Raw genomic sequence first — 18,253 nt, 5'->3', positions numbered from 1 at the left:
CAAATCACAGCTTTAGGACATTAGTCCTGCTGCTCTAATTACAATGCTTTTAACAAGAAGACGTTCAGTACCAATAGGTTCATAACAAGATTAGCATTCAAATACGCAAATCAAGCAGAAAACATTTTCCAACACTGTTTAAAAACTGCACGGTCCTTTAAGAGTCTGCAAGAGCTCGATGGCACGATTCTATGTAATGAAATGAAGTGCAAGAAAGTAAAGTACAAATGAAGAAGTAAAAGTAAAAAAAAAGAGCAGCTGACTTACAAAATTACAAAAATGTGGAGTCAGAATACTAATCGTTCTCCTCATTACCTGTGTATAGTTTACATAGACATACATCATCTTCACGATTACCCCAACCCCTGTTACTCCCTCTTTAACTTTGTTCTCCTGCACTATTTTGCCTTTGTCATGTAACAGGAAGATTCTTCCTCACTCCTGTACTACCCCTATTACACGCTCCTATCACCTCCTTCTTGCACCGTCACTTTCCAACTTCACCCTCATCTATTACTTTAGCCCCAAATTCCAACTTGAAATTCCATTTCTTGTCTGAAAATGGAATGCAATAGTACACGTCAGTGCCGGATTAAACCCCCTGGAGGCTTCTAGGCAATCGAAATTTCGTTCGCCCCCCCACCCTCGCTAATGATCTCCTAATAGGTTTTTTACTTTACCAACCAGCAATTTCAATAAACCAATTTGATTACATAAAACTAAACATACCTGCGTGCTTTGCACTGATTTGTTTTGCAAACTGACAGCTCACGGAAGAGAAGCTTTTAAGAGACAAACTGTTATGTGAATCTGTTGTCTATGGTTTATGTACTTTAAGTTGTTAATAGGTACATTACATTAATGCAGTATTTTCTCTATAGGGTATTTAATGTAAAGTTTTTGTTTCATTGAGTTGATTCATTTTTTTCTATCTTTTGGAAAGCTTGATTGTAATTTTCTTTCGAAATCAAATCAATATTATTTTAATCCATTGTCTCGGGCTCCTAAAAGGAGTGGGGCCCGTAGGCCAGTGCCTTCTTTGCCTAGTTGGTAATCCAGCACTGGTATACCTCACGTTTAAAAGTCACACGAGATACTGACATTGGGACTGTTTTGAGTATTAAAGGTCTGCTCCAGAAAGACATCTTCTGCTCCCGCCAGACAATTTGAACCACTCTCGCACAATAGTGTAGAAGTTTATGGCCGTGAAGTTTGCTGGATTTCGTGGAATTTCACTTAATACTCCATGCCATTCAGACCAAATCAGTGGTTGAAAGTCACCAGGAGCAGTAAAAGTAGCACTTAATGTCTTTAATTTACGATTTTAAGAATAGTTCATAAACAAGCAGTGACAAAGGCAGTGAGTATGGCGTTTGCCGCCAGATTTATGGATTTTGTGTATAATTTTTGTCACAGTTTTGGCAAAATGTTATTGTTGGGGAAGCTGCTGGGCCCTCGTCAATCACAATATTCTTTAGCTAAATATACCAATATTATAACTAAGATTTTTTGGTTAAAAAACACACATTGCCATAGTAGTCCTTGGCACTTAAGGGCAATAATTTGTGTGTGGATGTGCTCCTTGTGAAAGAGAATAGTGCCTTAAAGTTAGCCCATGACTGAAGTGGGCTGACCCAATGCCTTATGTTTATACTTTGGTGGGCAGAGGAAAAATGTGAATGGGTCAAGAAGGCTGGCCATAAGCCTCTATAAGTAAGCATATTATATATGTTTATATATTTATAATTTTAGTAAAAATCAAAAGTTCATGGCTAATGCTAGACCTAAAAATAAGATGTAGACTCTTCGTCAGACTTGCATGTTAAAATACTGGTTTTACAGCCATCATTACTACTGGTATTACTACTAATATTACTTTCACTCTTCTCCTCCTCCTCATGTGAGTGCTACCAGTAATACTACCACATCTATGGTTAGACCCGCCCCTCTCTTACTTTGTGGATTACGTTACAGTCCCCCCCCATGCACAGGTTCACTTCAAGCAGGCGTGGCTGTACTGTGTGGTGAGTTGCTGAGAGATGCTCAGCGCTAGACTGGAATGCATAAAATATGAGGTGCCTGCTGCAGTAATCTTGCCATTTTTCAAAATGATCCCTCTAAAATAGTTATTTTCTGCTATTATCCACTTTTAGGTTCCTCTGTACAATTGGATGACACCGCCTGTCTGAGATACTCAACAAAGAAGTAAATACAAACACTGCTATTACATCGGTTCTACTACTAGCCTTCTTTTACTTGTATGGCTGTTTCGACTCCAACCAGAAGTTCCTGTAATGTGTCTTCTAAAAATCCAGTCACAACCTACACATATCAAATGAGCAACAACAGTTGGATAGCACACAATGCACATTTTGTAAATTGCAGTTCTTCACTAAAACAGTTATATTTCTTATTGAACAATTATCATTAAGTTGACTTATTCACTGAATTATCTGAACAATGAGAATGTAAATAATGAGCAGAACAAATAAAACCAAGGAGGGCTCAATACCATGCTTATTTTTATAACAAGAACATCCCTCACTAGTTTTCCGGGGAGCTCCTTGAAGCCCCCCAGAGTACAGTAAGACCAGCAACTGAACCATTTGGCACTAATAAGGTCCGTTCATGTGACCCATAAGACAGTTATAGTGATGACTGTTAAAGGTCGCAAAGCCCCCACTAATGCATTAGAGGGTACAGCACCCTATTAAAGAGGAGAGCTTTGGGCTGAATGTATACAACAGACAGAAGGCGTATGTAGCAGGTTGGGTTATAGTAGTTTGCCTGCCATCTGAGGTGTCACAGTGAGGGATGCTGCCAAATCAGGCAGGGATATTGGTGATGACAATAATTTTTCCTCGCTCAACTACTCTCGATGATCAGCATCTGAGGATATTCTACACATGCTACATACCTGAAAAGAAGTTGCAATCTCCAAAGCTGATCGTTTGTCTTCATCAGTCTATACACCGGATGGGGGCGACCTTCGGGCCGCTGTCGCAGGGGTTTGAAGGTTTGCTCTTTTGCACCTGCAACTTTGTGTTGACAGTGATAAATTGACTGTAACCTTAGGTCGGCCAGCCAACAACTATTTTTCAGCCCAGTCCCAAGCCCCAGCAGGGTCTTCAAAGAAGTACATTTTGTGCTCAGTGGGTACGCTAGGTTTTCAAGGAATAGGAATGAATATTTCAGGCCCATGTCATGTAGCTAGCATTTTACACCTGTAAAAAGAGGTACAGCGTCACTGTACCTCAATAGCGTAACCTGGGAATAAGTGATCCAATTATTGTGAACTTGCAGTGAGGCTAGTTGATGGGCTTCAAGCAGGATTTCAGCTCGGTTTTTGTAATACCACTCTTGGATGGGGAGCCGGGCCCGGGGTAGGCTGCCGTGCAGGCACTCTTTGGCATCTCTCAATTCAGAAAAAGAGTACGAGTTTGTGAGGTAGCATAAAACTTTGATCCAGGTTTCAAGTACATCAGTGCATCTTGTCCTGCAGCTTCAGCCAAGCCCCGATTCTTATGCTGCTTCTGAGGGAGCGACCCTTGGCGTCTTCGGCTCTCTCCCTAACACACACGGTTCATTAAACCCACCGGATGCTCTGGTGCCTGTGAAGACTTAGATTGCAAATCTTGAAGCTCTCGTTCAGTGAAGGACACTCAATTAGCCAGTTTTCTGTGATCATTTTGTAGTAGATTGAGCTTGATTACTACTGTGATTTTGCTTTCAAGTGAGGCCCTCGATTTTTCAATGGCAACTAGAACCGTGTCCAGCTTATTGGGAGTATCCGTTGGCATGGGCGAAGCAGTAGGCAGCAGTGTGGCTCAGAGACGTTTCAAAGCATGGGTAAAGTGGGTTCTTGGCCAGGGCCCCGGCCTTTCAGGGGCCCCGGATAGAACCAGCTCTGTTCTACAGTCTTGCCCTGATGGCCTTGGATAATTCTTAAACACTTTGCTTCTAATGCCATTTTCCTTAGCTTTATTTTCAGTGTGGGTCATGTGAGAGTGTCTATTACAGATACTTAGCTGACAAACGTTGTGTTCATCTTACATGCAACAGCCATAAAAAGTTTTTCTTAGATCAGATCACGACCTCAAATATGAGAAATGGGAGAGTGACGCTGAGATTATTTGCAATAATATTAGTGAGCAGCTGTTGTGTTACAATATTGAAAACACACATCACTATCTCCCCGTGCCTACCAATAAATTGATGTGTCCTTGTGTAATGCTCCAATACCTTCGGGTCGAGCTCCTGCTATGTAAAAACTGCAAAACAAAATCCCTGAATGTCACATGTAGACACATTTAGAATTTAGACGAGTGACCCGGCCAAAGAGGGCATGAAAGACCTGAAATTGGACCATAAATTCAAAACTGTTCCTAACAAAATATGCTTGGCATAGGGCCCCCAAAATCCTTAAGATTTCCCTGGTGTAGCAGGCAGTGGAGAAGGCCTACCTAGCCTGGGAGAAGCATGAGCAGTCCTAGAAGATCAGAGCTTGCCCATTGCATCTGACACTTTCAAGGCCCCACTGTGACAATCTGGAAGGGCTGGAATGCAGATAGCGACCAAGAATGTACAGTCCCGCTTACAAGAGTTTCATGCCTGTGGTAGCAAACCGCATCTGCAGCTTGAGCAGCCTGTCACCTCCTTGTGCAGGAGGCATAGTATATTGTTATTATGAGGATTCCAGTCAGGAGGTGTGGACCATATCTCCTGCCAAAAGAGACATCTGATGAGTGGCTTAGCCGCTGGTAAGCATGATTAGGGAAGATTGCGCTGATTTGTGAGTGTTGATGCAATGAAATGAAATTAAAACAAATTTATAAAGCGCACATATATCAAATAGCGTCAAGACGCTATGGCCACTAGATTCACCTGAGCTAGGGACCGGACAATCACCCTAGAGGACCTGGGGAACTATAAATAACTATGAGGCATAAAGCTAGGTTTTAAGAGCCTTTCTAAAGGCCATCTGAAAAAGATCTGCCTCCCCACCTCGCCTTTTGAAATGTTGGAATCACCACCAGATTATGTATGGCAGAACAAAGTGGCCTAGTCGTGAGCATCAATGAAACTTAGATCTAATTGCCCAAAGTTCTAATTTGGGTGCCTATCGGCTTTATGCACAATACACAGGGCTTTAAAAATTATTCGCTTCCTAAATTGATGCCAGTAAAGCTTCGCAAGCTCAGCTGAAACTGGGTGATATTTAGGAATATCTAAGATAATCCTCGCTGCTACATTCTGGATGGTTTGAAGTTTTTTTCAGAGAGAACATATTGATGTTTAAGTAAAGGGCATTACAGTAATCAGTCCTGGAGGAGATCAAGGCCAGAGCAACTGTTTTACATACTGTTAAAAGGATGTAAGGAAAAACTTACCAAAGTATCCCGGCAATATTAAAACAGGTTCATACTGTCCGGTTCACCTGTAGATCAAAGGAGAGTTGTTGACCAAAAACGACCCCAAGAGTATTAGCCCACTTAGGGCCTGATTGAGATCTTAACGGGATTACCGCCATTTCGCCTCAGTGGCAGACCCAAGTACTCTGTCAAGTAGGCGGAGTTCCAATCGTTGTATTCAGATGTATTGCGTTTGAGCCCCAGACTGCCATAATGGAGTGCTCCTACTTGGCGTCAGGCTGGGGGACTCCCACCAACCCTATTTAGATGTAACAGTTCTGAAGACGGTGAACTGGCGGCAGATTTCTGATGAAGGGAGCCTGTCGCAGAAGCCAATGGAACAGAGGTAAGTTACATACATGCCTTACCTTAGTCATATCTGTCCACCTGTATAACACACTACACAACACACTACATACACACTCTCAGCCAGAGGGTGCCTGCTCTTACAGAGTGCAAGAAAAGAAAAGAGGAGGCCACAATCACGTGGTCAGGGTCACAATCATGGTGCAGTGCAAGTCAGCATGGCCCATGACATTGTGTCTCTCTCTGTCCAGTGCACCGAAGCCCCCATGACTATCATGTTTGTTAGGCAGCATCAGTGATTTCAAGGGGCTGAGCACTATAGACAACAGTGAAGAGGGGCACTGTCCTTGAAATCCCCCAGGAGGGAGCAAGCATCGCTGGTGCAAGAGACATCCAGCATGGTTTTCTGCTCAAATCCTCAGAGTCTGGTGGGTTTTGCTAGGTCCTCAGAAGTCACAATGTACAGGAGGTGACAAAGACTTCCCAGAAAGCACCCAGGGCAGACTGGAACTGGGGGCGTCAACAGTGCCACTCACCTGGGCAAATTCTGGTGCGGATGCTCCACGAGCGAGCCAGGTACACCTGCTTTGGCAGGCCACTCCACTAGGTCCTGCCTCTGCTCATCACCTGATCACAGTCCCAGGGGCCACAACACTAAACACCCCCAACTGGGGCAGAAGGCACCAAGTGGGTGGAGTGCGATGAGAGTAGGCACCCAACTGGGGCAGAAGGCACCAAGTGGGTGGAGCGCGATAAGAGTAGTCACCCAGGCAAGCACCACTGTAGACAAATCCACTTTAAGTCCAGCTATGTTAAAGGCCCTTCAGCAAAGCACATGCTCTCCTTAGTTTTCACAGGGCTCTCTGAAGTTGGTAAAATGCAGGAAAATCAGGGCCCTAGACCCAAGGGGGTCACTGTGGGATTTTGGTCAGTGGATGGTGCCCTTTAATCAGGAGATGAGTCGTATTTTCAGGGCCTGCAGTGGCAGAACTACAAGTTTACGCAGCCTCCATTCTGGCCGCCCTAGCCATTAAAACTGTCCTTTTTCTTAACACTCCATTACCTTACACAATCTTGTTATTTCATTTAAGAAATCTTAAAACAATGCCGTCTAATTTATAGAACTAATTACACAACAGTGTCGAATTAAAACCATATAAAACAACAATTACCATAAACAATAAAAATTGCTGCCAAAGTTTTCTTCCAACCATGTTCACTTGTGGATCAGCCACACAGGAAGCTGAAGTTTAGTCAACGTACTAGAGGCCACTTTGTCAGTTGTTTATTCTTATAATTGCAAGTCATTTCTCCTACGGTTGTCTTATGGAGTTGTTTCTCAGATCAGAAGTTTTTATCACCTTACCTGTTTTTCTTAATATGTGTGACAGTTTTCTGTTTCATTCTCACTGCTTACATAAAGCCAAAGCTGATTTATTTATGCATACATATTGTTATTTGTAAGACATTAGGTTATTGGCTGAGGGAGTGCAAGCCCCATTCAGGCAACAACCACAATCCTTGTCTGAGTGAACCATAAAAGTCACTAAATTAACCTCTGCTTAACCCTCTTGTAGCGTTTCACAGAGCAGCCAAGCTTAACTTAGAGGCAATGTGTAAAACCTTTATGCAGAACACAAACAGTTATAAAGGAAAAACACAACACAAGAAAAAATCCACACCAATTTGGAACACTAGAGAAAATTTTAATAAATAAAATGAATCCAGAGCGACAAAAGTCCAATCAGTAAAACTGGAGCTATTCAATTTTGATTTTCTTTTTAGCAAAAATGGCACCTAAAAGCACAAAGCGCCTCTCTGGCTCATCCGATTGTGGTAAACCGGGGAAAGATACAATTTCAGGCTGACCACAATGGAGCGAAAGTCAGATACAAAAACCAGGTTAGTACCTCTGAAAGGTTACCTTCAAAGTCTGGCCGAAAGATTTCCATTTGCGTTGAAGGAGGGCGCGAGGTGGAGGCTGAGCATCGTGGATGGACTTCGTTGTCATGTGAAGTGCAGCTCAGGCACTGTAGATGGTTGTCACTGTAGCGCAAAGAGTCAGTCAAGCAGCATTGATGCTTGTCACTGTAGCTTCACGTTGGCAGTCGTTGTGGGTTGTCGTTGCTATAGCATGAAGTGCAGGTCTCGCGTTGCCGGTCGGCGCTGGAGGTCGCTGGCAGCAAGAAGAGCAGGTTTCACCAGAGCTCCACACTGCACAATCTTGGCACAAATGTGCCCGTTTGTTGTTGCAAGGGCACAAATTTCACGATTCCTATTTTTGCTTCTGGAGGAGTACACTCTGAAGCCAGCCAAGGGTGTAGGGAAGCACCTCTTGGGGATCAGAGACTCACTCCAGCAGATGCCAGCAGAGCTCAGATGGAACCAGTTGCAAGTCCAGGCAGGTCCAGTTTCAGCAAGTCAGCTTGGCGGTTGCAGGGAGGCCTTTGAAGCTTTTTGTGTAGCTCACAGAGGAAGTCAGCAAATTACCCTGGGAATCACTCTGGTTAGCTTGGGACGAAGGCAAGCAGGTCCAGTTTGCCTCTCAGATACAGTCCCTCAAACAGCAGGGCAGTCCTTCTTCTGTAACTTTCACAGGTTCAGGAGCGTTCTCATGAGTGGCTCTGGAGGTCCAATATTTATAACTGGTGCCAGCCTTTGTTTGGACTCCCAGTCCTATCCCCACAACCGGTTCTTTAAAGATTTCTCCTTCACCTGTCAATGCTCCAAACTGTCTGGGCAGTGTAAAAAGGCAGGGTAGGCCTGGTGACAGGTTCCTTTATGTTTGCAGGAGACAATGTCCTTTGAAGTGTAAGTGAGGCTGGGTCAGCTCCTCCCCAGTCATCCTGTCAGGATGACCCACCAGTCCTCACGTAAGCCCCATTTGTGTCACTTCCTAGAAGGAATACACAAACCCCACAGCTGAGCCATTCACAACCATGTAACCCAGGAACTAGCAGAAGGCAAAAATATCTGGGACAAGAAAATGCAAACTGTCTGAAAGTGGTAAGTATAAAAGGACAACCCAACACGCCCTTGTAGGCTTTGGTATAATTGGTACAAAAGTGAGAAAGTGCCAACAAGGAACTTATTTGTAACAAAAAATGTTTAAACTTGTTTCTTAATGATTCTAAAATGTTTAAAAAATAACATTCAAATTGAATTAAATAAACATATATATAAATCTATATAAATAAATTGAACAAGACTAAAGCAGCAGGTGTGTTAACAAAAGCCTCTTATATTTTCAAAATTGTAAAGATAACCAAAATCAATGTATAGTGGTACAAAAATCAGTAACTGCAAAGTCACATAGATGTGGTGGGTATGATGCAACCAAAGTTCTATTCAATCAAATGTCCTTGGAACCATGACCCACTCAAATGAAAAGTCCCAAGGGGTTGTTCATACAGTGATGATCCACAGTTCCTAGTTGAGTTGGAAAAATTACTGATGAGTTGGGTTGTGCATTGACGTTTCAGTCCAAGTTGCAAACATTGATGAAACCATCATCAGGACTTGAGATTTATGCAAAGAATAGATGTCCCCTTAGTACTATTTAGAGGGCATTTAAATCACCCTGGCATGAATCCTTTACCTGCCAAATTGGACCTTAGTGACTCATGAGCATCAGATGTTCAAGGGAATGTAACTGAGCGATGAAAGCAACGTGGGAGCATAGCATCTCTCCAGTGTTGAGCAAACGTCTCAAAGAATTAAGCTTTCATTTTTAGACACTGCCAGGACGATTTAATTAATCGGCGGAATTTACCACTGGGTATACTGATTGGACTTATGTCACTTTGGTGTCAAACAATTTATCAAACTTTACTCTATTTTTCTATATTGGTGTGAGATTTTTCTTGTGTCCTTGTTTTCACTTTATTACTGTTTGAGTGCTGCCTAACTACTTTATGTTGCCTCTAAGTTAAATCCAATTTCTACAGAGGGTTAAGCGCAGGTTAATTTAGTGACTTTTTGTGGTTCACCCTGACAAGGATTGCAGCAGTCACTTAAGTAGGGGTTTACTCCCCTCAATTAACAACCCAATGTCCCACAGTGGAACGTGTAGAAAATGAATGTTGCCATGTCTCTACAGTAACAGTGCCCTAAATGCTCTCTGTGGTGGGACTCGCTGTCCTTCGTAGAAACTCGGAGTACAGATTAATATAGATTAAAATAGTAATACCATTTTTCAGGAATTGGACTAGCTAGAAAAACAATTAACTATTTTCCATATTTATTAAAATCTAAATGAATGGTGAAGTCAGATGTTTAATAAAAATTAAGGAAAATTAACTTTTAATAACTTACCCATTCCCTGCCAAAATATCCTTGAGGAAAATCTGCATCAACTCTTAATCAAAAACCAGCATGTACTTAGCCTGAATGAGGTGTGAATGTGGTTGAAATTCCTCCCAGGAGCTACACAATAGGTCTCTGTGATTGACAGGTCGGCCAGAATGGCAAGAATGACTTCTTTGAGCTCGACAGAAGCGTCTGCTATCCTGCTGCCATCACAATGTTAACTTCTGCTTGAGAGGTCAGTTTGAGCCCTGTTTGAGCCACATATAACACTTTGGCACACTTGAGAAGGAGCAAAGAGGATTACAGGACAATTCTTGTGTACGCCTTAGCTAGTGCTGAGGGACCCTACTGTTGTTTTACTAGATCACTGTCTCCTGTTTGCGGTGGGTACAAGACCTGCTTCAAAATGCATTTTAGTGTTAGTTTTGGGTGGACATTCTTGATTTCCATATATTCACTGCCTACACACCCTCAGCCTCCAGGGCCAAAGTTCAATGTCACTGAAAACTCCGACCATCTTGGAATTGCCCTGGCATATGTAATTTGGGGGCTGTTTGCAGTAAAGCAAACAAGAAGCAGTAAAAAACTGGGTAGGGTTGCACCAGAGGACTTTTACCCTGGTGGTTAGGGGGATCTGGAGTCCCCTCCTCAAAATAGCTGGAGTCAGCCATAAATGTTGCACCCCAAGGAACCTCCTTAGAACATTCTAGGGACCTGTGGAAGAACTGAAATGTGCCTGGACCTCCCGTTCGTCACCTGAGAAGAGCCCTGTAGGACTGGACCTGCTCCCACTTGTACCCAGGACAAAGAAATGGATCCCTAGGAGCAATTGGCTGACCCTCTGTGTGTCTACAGGGGCACAACAAGCTGTAAGAGACCTTTTCCTGGAAATTCCCAGCTGATCAGTGGCAACTGGAACTTGGACTGACACTGTGAGAGTCTCTCTGGGCCTGATTATGAGTCCGGCGGTCTGAGGACCGCCAGACTCGCAGTGATGGTTGGATCGCCACAACTGTGGTGGTCTGACACCCACATTACGACCCTGATGGGCGGGCCCTCTAGGGGACTAACCGTCACTTCCGGGAACATGGTTCCCGAAATGCTGACAGCGGCCAGAGTTGTACTCAGCCAGGGCGGCACTGAGTTCAACGCCTTCTGGCTGATTACAACCCTACTTTCTGCCAGCCATTTCATGGCGGGGATGCCGCCATTATAAGGTTGGCAGAAAGAAATGGCCGGGGCCACAGAGGGGCCCCTGCACTGCCCATGCCATTGGCAGTGCAGGGGCCCCTCTGCCCTGCACCCTTCGAATGTGCACTGTCTACGCTGCAGACAGTGTGCATTCTGAGAGTGCTGGAGTACTAGGATATTGGCCTTGGCTCCCTTAGAGGAGTTTAGGCCAATATCCTAGCACTGTTCTCGCAGGTCAGCCCGGCGGGGACACGTATTACAATGTTCCCGAGGGTCAGCCCAGCGGGAACATTGTAATACACTCGGAGGGGACGTCACCACCATGGAGGTGGTGTCCTTCCTGCAGCTTTGGTGGTTCCGTGGTGGGACTGCCAAAGTCATAATGACGTTCTAGGTGTGCCTCTGAGGCCCTGGGGGCCTCAAGTGTAAACTACTGTGATTGTCTGGGCTCTAAAAGACATTTGGAAATGTTTGAAAAACGTTTGCTCCATTGCTCCAGAGCTTTAAGGGAGCTGACACAAAAAGTATCTGACCAACTGTTCCACTGTGTCTGACTGAAGTTCAAGTATGTCCCACACTGAGATCTCCGTAACTCAGACATAACAACAAAATTAACGTACTGCATAGGGACTTACAAACATTTTCAACGAAAAATCTCAAAAGCAAGTCAGCAAGTCAGGTCGTGCGGAGAGTGTGGGTTGGGTAACGGTGTTTACACTCCCTGGTGGCTTCTGGACACTCATTCTCACTCACTTTCACTGTCATTTGTTCTCTCTCACTCCCCATCACTCGCACACATATAAACAATGTTCAAACATTCATAATCTCACACATACACACATGCACATACAAGAGAATGCACACAACATATCAGAGTGTTTTTTTTTACTTAATTGCAGCAACCTGTACTGGTCCATTTCATCTGTCAGTACTGGGTAGATCCTTGGGGCAGCAGCACAACTTCCTACTCCCTCGAACACTGAAGCACGAAAATGAAAACTGGAGTCTGTGCAGTGAAACACAGTTTGTAGCTTTCAGTTGTTTGATCTTTCACCTCGCCCATCTTGGCACAGTCTTGGTGGGTTCAGTGAATATCCTGACCTCAATCCACCCTGTGACGAGATGTGAGATGTTGAGGTGATAGGCCAATTGATGAGTAGCTGTGAGCACTGTTGGAGTGAAGCCTACAGTGCCCAGGACTCCCTGCACCAGTGTCACTGTGGTGCTTCACTTATAGGGGAAGGCCCTGAGGTGTGGCATCCCCTAAGGCCAGGGCACCCCTAAAGGCCTCAATAATATATAAGTCACAGTCACACTCACAATTTCTGAATTGAAACATTTTCAATATTATATTGTAGGAGGCTGGACTGGCTTGTAGTGAGTACCAAGGGGTACTTGCACCTTGCACCAGGCCCAGTTATCCCTTATTAGTGTATAGGGTGTCTAGCAGCTTAGGCTGATAGATAATGGTAGCTTAGCAGAGCAGCTTAGGCTGAACTAGGAGACGTGTGAAGCTACTACAGTACCACCTAGTGTCATATGCACAATATCATAAGAAAACACAATACACAGTTATACTAAAAATAAAGGTACTTTATTTTTATGACAATATGCCAAAGTATCTTAGAGTGTACCCTCAGTGAGAGGATAGGAAATATACACAAGATATATATACACAATAGCAAAAATATGCAGTATAGTCTTAGAAAACAGTGCAAACAATGTATAGTTACAATAGGATGCAATGGGGAAACATAGGGATAGGGGCAACACAAACCATATACTCCAGAAGTGGAATGCGAACCACGATTGGACCCCAAACCTATGTGACCTTGTAGAGGGTCGCTGGGACTATTAGAAAATAGTGAGAGTTAGAAAAATAACCCTCCCCAAGACCCTGAAAAGTGAGTGCAAAGTGCACTAAAGTTCCCCTAAGGACAAAATAGTCGTGTTAGAGGGAAAATGCAAGGAAAACACAAATCAGCAATGCAACAACGATGGATTCCTGACTGAGGGTACCTGTGGAACAAGGGGACCAAGTCCAAAAGTCACAAGCAACTCGGAGATGGGCAGATGCCCAAGAAATGCCAGCGGTTGGTGCAAAGAAGCTCTTACTAGGCTGAAGAACTGTGAATACTGCAGGAACGACAAGGGCTAGAGCCTTCCCCTTTGGAGGATGGATCCCCCACGCCTTGGAGAGTCGTGCAGACATGTTTTCCCGCCGGATGGACGCCAACAAGCCTTGCTACACGCAAATCGTGCGTTTGGCGTTTTTGGACGCTGCTGGGGCCCAGGAGGGACCAGGAGGTCGCAAATTGGACCTGCAGAGAGAGGGGACGTCGAGCAAGACAAAGAGCCCTCACTGAAGCAGGTAGCACCCGGAGAAGTGCCAGAAACAGGCACTACGAGGATGCGTGAAACGGTGCTCGCCGAAGTTGCACAAAGGAGTCCCACGTCGCCGGAGACCAACTTAGAAAGTCGTGCAATGCAGGTTAGAGTGCCGTGGACCCAGGCTTGGCTGTGCATGAAGGATTTCCGCCGGAAGTGCACAGGGGCCGGAGTAGCTTGCAAAGTCGCGGTTCCCAGCAATGCAGCTTTTTGGTGCCTGCGGTTGCAGGGGGAAGATTCCGTCGACCCACGGGAGATTTCTTCGGAGCTTCTGGTGCAGAGAGGAGGCAGACTACCCCCACAGCATGCACAAGCAGGAAAACAGTCGAGAAGGCGGCAGGATCAGCGTTACAGAGTTGCAGTAGTCGTCTTGGCTACTATGTTGCAGGTTTGCAGGCTTCCAGCGCGGTCAGCGGTCGATTCCTTATCAGAAGGTGAAGAGGGAGATGCAGAGGAACTCGGCTGAGCTCATGCATTCGTTATCTAAAGTTTCCCCAGAGACAGAGACCCTAAATAGCCAGAAAAGAGGGTTTGGCTACCTAGGAGAGAGGAAAGGCTACTAACACCTGAAGGAGCCTATCACAAGGAGTCTCTGACGTCACCTGGTGGCACTGGCCACTCAGAGCAGTCCAGTGTGCCAGCAGCACCTCTGTTTCCAAGATGGCAGAGGTCTGGAGCACACTGGAGGAGCTCTGGACACCTCCCAGGGGAGGTGCAGGTCAGGGGAGTGGTCACTCCCCTTTCCTTTGTCCAGTTTCGCGCCAGAGCAGGGGCTAAGGGGTCCCTGAACCGGTGTAGACTGGCTTATGCAGAACTGGGCACATCTGTGCCCAACAAAGCATTTCCAGAGGCTGGGGGAGGCTACTCCTCCCCTGCCTTCACACCATTTTCCAAAGGGAGAGGGTGTCACACCCTCTCTCAGAGGAAGTTCTTTGTTCTGCCATCCTGGGCCAGGCCTGGCTGGACCCCAGGAGGGCAGCTGCCTGTCTGAGGGGTTGGCAGCAGCAGCAGCTGCAGTGAAACCCCAGGAAGGGCAGTCTGGCAGTACCAGGGTCTGTGCTACAGACCACTGGGATCATGGAATTGTACCAACAATGCCAGGATGGCATAGAGGGGGCAATTCCATGATCATAGACATGTTACATGGCCATATTCGGAGTTACCATGGTGAAGCTACATATAGGTAGTGACCTATATGTAGTGCACGCGTGTAATGGTGTCCCCGCACTCACAAAGTTCAGTGAATTGGCTCTGAACAATGTGGGGGCACCTTGGCTAGTGCCAGGGTGCCCTCACACTAAGTAACTTTGCACCTAACCTTTACCAGGTAAAGGTTAGACATATAGGTGACTTATAAGTTACTTAAGTGCAGTGTAAAATGGCTGTGAAATAACGTGGACGTTATTTCACTCAGGCTGCAGTGGCAGACCTGTGTAAGAATTGTCAGAGCTCCCTATGGGTGGCAAAAGAAATGCTGCAGCCCATAGGGATCTCCTGGAACCCCAATACCCTGGGACCTCAGTACCATATACTAGGGAATTATAAGGGTGTTCCAGTAAGCCAATGTAAATTGGTAAAATTGGTCACTAGCCTGTTAGTGACAATTTAAAAGTAATGAGAGAGCATAACCACTGAGGTTCTGGTTAGCAGAGCCTCAGTGAGACAGTTAGGCACCACACAGGGAACATATACATGCACACCTATGAGCACTGGGGCCCTGTGTGACAGGGTCCCAGTGACACATACATATAGGCCACAAACCTATGAGCACTGGGGTCCTGACCAGCAGGATCCCAGTGACACATAACAAACACACTGAAAACATGGTGTTTTCACTATGAGCACTGGGGCCTAGCCATCAGGATCCCAGTGAGACAGTGAAAACAGTGACAAACATCCTGACATACACTCACAAACAGGCCAAAAGTGGGGGTAACAAGGCTAGAAAGAGGCTACCTTCTCACATATATGCAAAAAAACAATTGTTGTTGCTCATTTATCTTAAACAGCTAACAACCATTGAGAAAGCCAGTAGTCCTGGCAGGTCCCAGAAGTGTCAGTTGTTGGGTTCTATATCTGAACTCAATAACAGAACGCTTACAGATAACCCAAAATACCGTTCAAGTGGGACACTAACAACTAGTGACAAAGCCAACAGGTCTGGCAGGTTCTAGGTGAATGTCAGTTGTTGGGTTGTATATCACACTATGGGGTTCACAGAAATTTAGCTTACATGTTTAAGCCACGCCTCTTTTAGAGACCACCACTTTTTCCATCCCACTTTAAAGGGCCTGATGTTGCTGCACTGCAAAACTTGCACCCTACGGTAACTATTCGACATATTAATGGAGTAATACATGGGGACGTTTTTAATGTGCTTAAATATTTCAAGACTGCATGTTCACAATCGCTTTATAAACCTTCTTGCTTTCTTACTAAACTCTTTATTAAAATTTGCTTTAAAATGCATCATTTGCCAATGTTTGTTTTTATTTTTCTCCAGGGAGAGGACACTCTCAAACCACACCTTTGTCCTTCGATCTTTCTCACTTTGCTCGCTACATAAAAGTCCTACCCATCTTTTATGCCCCATCAATTTCAAATGTCACCAGCTGCCACTGTGAGAGGGTGAATATTTCTCCTCTGAGAGGTTGAAAACAGCCAAATCCAACAAACTTGCCAGTAGGACAGTACCAGCTCATGCTTGACTCAGGCCTTTTCATGGAAGTTATGGCCGATTTGTGAGTAATAGACAACGTGGTGCCTGCTCTAGATTTGCACCAACTCTGGAAGGGGAACGCTGCAATTATCCACAAATCTGTTTGTCAGTCAGACATTTTCATCCATTGGTCTATTCCAGTGTGAAACACATTTTGTTTCCTCCCACCACACCATACACCATGTGACATTAGGTCAGCCCACTTCAGCCACTGATTGTGTTGTGCTGTGAACGGTGACATTTTTTTTCTTGTGCATATGTGACTAAAGAAGTCCGCATGAGTATCGGCGCTGGTCTGGTAGGAAAATCTCTGCTTCCATTTCACTTTTTTTTGCGATGGGTCATTTTTTACTTTTTTTTGCAAACATAGGTACGGCACCTTTACACAGCAGCATTCTTGCTTTTTGTTAGTTTTACACTTTAATGCCAATTGATTAAAAACGTAGATTTGCCAAGGCCAGACCTACAGGCTTTGCTAATGCTTGTTTGTTGAGTGAAAAACAAAGAACGTTTAAAGGATAATAAAACGCTTTATGTATTTAGAAGAATTAGATAACAGCAATGGCTGCAGATAAAGTTATGTGTATGGGTGATCATTGTATTGGAAAACAATGTTATTTAGACAGTTACACACGTGCTGCTGTCTTTCAGCATCTGAAAACTTCTAAGCAAATGCTCAGACATTTTCTGTAATCAAAATGATGAAGCCAAGAACCACTTTTTTTGGTTGGGCGAGAAATGAAAAAACTTAGACTGAACCTTCTTTTTCTCTAAGTAATATTTTAGCTCCGTGCGCCAATCCATATTAAAAAGAAAGTCTGAGTACCACCAAAGTGTGAAGGACCTTATTGTTCCTGAAGCGCAGCTAGTTAAAAGACAAAATGCAATTAGTTCTGCGATAGATTCAATTTCAAGAAGTACAATGCCTGTCAAGTTCTTCATTTTCAAGAGAACTGAGTAACATGTTTTGGATCAAGAGTTAAAGTAAAACCAAAAAGAGAAAATATAATTACGGGTGTTCGGAATGAAAATTCTTACAAGAGAGTGATGTGAAAGTGGCAGTTTCTGGGTTCATCAGGCTTGAAGTTGCAAACTTTGTTAATCTTGCAAAGCTTTGATTTAGCAGGATAGTTCTTACATAAGGCTAATTTCCTTTGGATATTTCACTCATTTGTTTTTATTTAAACTTCGCCAACTTTATAAAGTTACTGAAGGTATAAAAAAATTAACAAAATAAAAAATTGTAGATGGAGGAAACAAAGTTTGCCAACTTCACCCACCTTTAAATACAACGGTATTAATCTGTATCTATTAAAACTTAATTTATGGGTGCCCAGCTCATAAGAAAGCACTGGGTCCATAGGGACAAAGGATACAGTGAAATATGCAGTGAATCCGCATGACATCTCGAGGCCTAATACATGTAATGATTTGTTGTGTCTTGTAGTGTACCCCCACATGTTCGAAGAATTGCTTTAAGCGGTAAATTGGTTGTGTACGTCTCCATTACCCTAGACAGGTCAACCTTCACCCATTCCAGAATCTCTATTTCATAACATCCACATAACTTCTGCAGGAAGGTTTTCTCTGCTAAGGCATATCCTTTACAATGGGGGTAACGTCATATGACGTCTAATTCAAGTGTGCTATACTGAATAAAGTATCTGAAGCTGTATTGATCTTTATCAATCTAAACCTTGCTTGTATGTCTATTTCTCTGGGATAGATTAAGACTTCCCCTAACCTGATATTATGGGTTCATTTTTGCACATTTCTTGGGCGCACTTATTTTGGCCTAGACCTGCAGGCTGTACCCTTTTACCTAGTTGCATGATTCATTTTTATTGGACTTTTTTGCTTATGCAGGGTCATCCCCAATCTTTTTGCCTCCTATTTTTTCTGATCTGTTGCTGTTGGCTTTTGAACTCTG

At 44.2% G+C, this 18,253-nt stretch overlaps 1 protein-coding gene across 1 annotated transcript in view; it reads right to left on the bottom strand.

Moving 5' to 3' along the window:
* Positions 1 to 18,253, bottom strand: part of ALK (ALK receptor tyrosine kinase) — a 2,590,648-nt gene that overhangs the window by 414,752 nt on the left and 2,157,643 nt on the right. The gene's annotated exons all lie outside the window — the stretch shown is intronic.

This window comes from Pleurodeles waltl, chromosome 5, assembly GCF_031143425.1.
Source record: "Pleurodeles waltl isolate 20211129_DDA chromosome 5, aPleWal1.hap1.20221129, whole genome shotgun sequence".
Lineage (NCBI taxonomy): Eukaryota > Metazoa > Chordata > Amphibia > Caudata > Salamandridae > Pleurodeles > Pleurodeles waltl.
Note: the sequence above shows the minus strand (reverse complement) of the source record. Positions and strands in the feature narration are given on the sequence as shown.